Source organism: Montipora capricornis, chromosome 2 (genome assembly GCF_036669925.1).
Source record: "Montipora capricornis isolate CH-2021 chromosome 2, ASM3666992v2, whole genome shotgun sequence".
Classification (NCBI taxonomy): Eukaryota; Metazoa; Cnidaria; class Anthozoa; order Scleractinia; family Acroporidae; genus Montipora; species Montipora capricornis.
Genome location: NC_090884.1, coordinates 67,595,664 through 67,598,163, shown reverse-complemented (window position 1 = coordinate 67,598,163; position 2,500 = coordinate 67,595,664).

The window sequence follows — 2,500 nt, the reverse complement described above, 5'->3', positions numbered from 1 at the left end:
GATTTTAGTTCTACGTAAAGGAGCTTGCTTGTCCAGACAAGATTTAAAAATGAAAGCGAGTTAAAAATGCCCAGCTTCTCGTTGGGATCCTCAAGACTGTAAACAACGTTAAAGCTTAAAAGCTGTTTCATTGAATCGCTTTTGGTCGCGAAGTAACTTGTAACGTAGGTGAAAACGGTAATACAAGTATACGGCCCATCATGATCACTTATAGTTGGCCAGGGCAGCACATTACCGTACGAGACGCCATAGCCCATTTCCGAGTTGCTGTATGCCTCAGTTTCAAAGCGAGTCCTGATGCACAACCATTCAAATGGAAATGAGTTGCGTATTCTTATGCAAATCAAACTCATTTCCCTTACAATAGTTGAGCACCAAGACTCACTTCGAAAACCAGACAAACAGCAACTCGGAAATGGCCTATTGGGTGCCTTGCTGATAATGTGGTCAATTAGTGTTTTAGAGGTTGATGTGGTTCTTGTTGAGCGCTACACGTGCTGATGTAGGTTAAGTGACGTCAGCATATTGATATATTTCCCTACTTTAGGACAATTTGGCGTGAGCATGTCTACCTTAACATCGCCTGTGGCGACAATCCCAAAGAACGTTCAACTGGCTGAATAATCTCTCTACTGTGTCGAGCCACCTTTGGTAGTCCTGAATAAGTTCCGATCGATAGAGAACCCCTAAGAGCATTTTACTATGTTAATTGCGGCCCGGGATCTCTAGCTATAAGTGTTCCAAATCTGGTTCTATATTTTCAATGTCGATACGCCTTTTGTAGCTTATGCCTTCGCTCAAATATGCCCAACACCACCTCCGCGGATCTTGTTGCGGATGCGAAAAAAATGACTGTAACCAGGGATGGTGACATACTGCAATAGGAGCGCATTATCTTTAAGCCATGTTTCATTCATAGTCACAACGTCAAAAGAATACTCCTTGATTATAGCGAGTAACTCATCAAACGAGGATGCCATGCTTTGCTTGTTTATGTGGAGTATTCGAAGCTGGTGTGATCTCTCTTGAAGCACGCGAAAGTGTTCATCAACAAAGTCTGGATCTTCGGCTCCAGGCTCGCTCATACAGCAAGTATCACAAAGTGATAAGTTATATTTATGGAAGGGCAGAACACTGAGCGTACACTTGTGACACACCCATTCCTTTGGTGCAAATGATGATATGTACTTTGGGTTGAAAACCTTTGAACACTTCGCATGAATCACATCAAAACACGTGGAGCAAGCACATCGTTTCTGGTTTTTGGCCACAGGTTTCTCACATTGAGAGCATCGAGGAGCTGTAGGTTTCCTCGTCGGTGGGCCAGGATTGACAGCAATATTGCCACCTTGGAGCAGTACTTGGCTCGCCGCACAGGAGTTCGAATAACACAGGCACTGACTGCGCGACAGTTCGGGCTTCCTGTGAAGGAAACGCGGTCTACTGAAAAATGGCGTAAAAAATGAAATTCCCCTTCCATGTTGATGCTATCAAGGTTCTGAGAATGATAGAACCACTGTATTTCTCTTTCCTCCTTCCAGCAATCCAGAAATCTGCTTTCAATTGGTCTTGAAATCTCCAAGGGCACCCAACGTCAATCTTCGGAAAATATCTGTTCGGAAGACGATTTGAGATCTAGAATTTTCGGAACATTTGTTGTAAAATTCCTTGCTCGCCTGCCTGTCCTAGGATTTTCGAACATCTAAAACATGGTATAACTGCCCATTTTTAACGGATTTTTACCCTAAAAAGGTCACCTAGAATTTTCGGGAGCCTTTTTTGTGGCTGAAATTTTCGAAAAGGTAAGTTTTGATCCCTATAATTTTCGGATCACTAGACTTTTAGCTAGGGAATCAGAACAAATGAAAAATTTTTAGGGGACAAAAATATGCCCATATCTACCGTTTAAATACTAAAATACGTTTAACAATGCTATGTTAAAGTGGTTTTTAACTACATTCTCGTTGGGTGGCCCTGTAATTCGCTTCGTTGATTCCAATGGTCTCTCTTTTGTCATATAGTGTAAAATAAAAATAGGACCATTGTCTTGTGCTTGTGTAACTTATGCAAATCCAGCCCGAAATTGAGATCACACGATGAGTGCCGAGGGTAGAGTTTTTCTCTCGCCAACGTCGTACTAAAGAAGGAAAACTAACAACTGCTCTTCTGGTACGATTCCTGGTTATGTCCCTTTCTCGTATTCCAACAACCTTCAAGCCCAATAATAGCAGTAAAATAGCCAAAAAGGAGGAGAGCTCCAGTCAGGCGTGTCAGGCGTGTGGTAACTATCTACAATTACGCTAGCAGTGTCAATTTGAGGAGCTAAGTCTCATCATCACTGAAGGATCAAAGGATCAGTCTATCCAGAAAAGTTTGCAAGGGCTGAGTACTTTGTCTGCCTTTGTTCTTTATGTATCATAGCATTTTCCCGCCATCTCAAGGCCCTTTCATACATAATATACAAAAGGTGTGTACCGGTGCGGAGGACCGTAAAAATTGG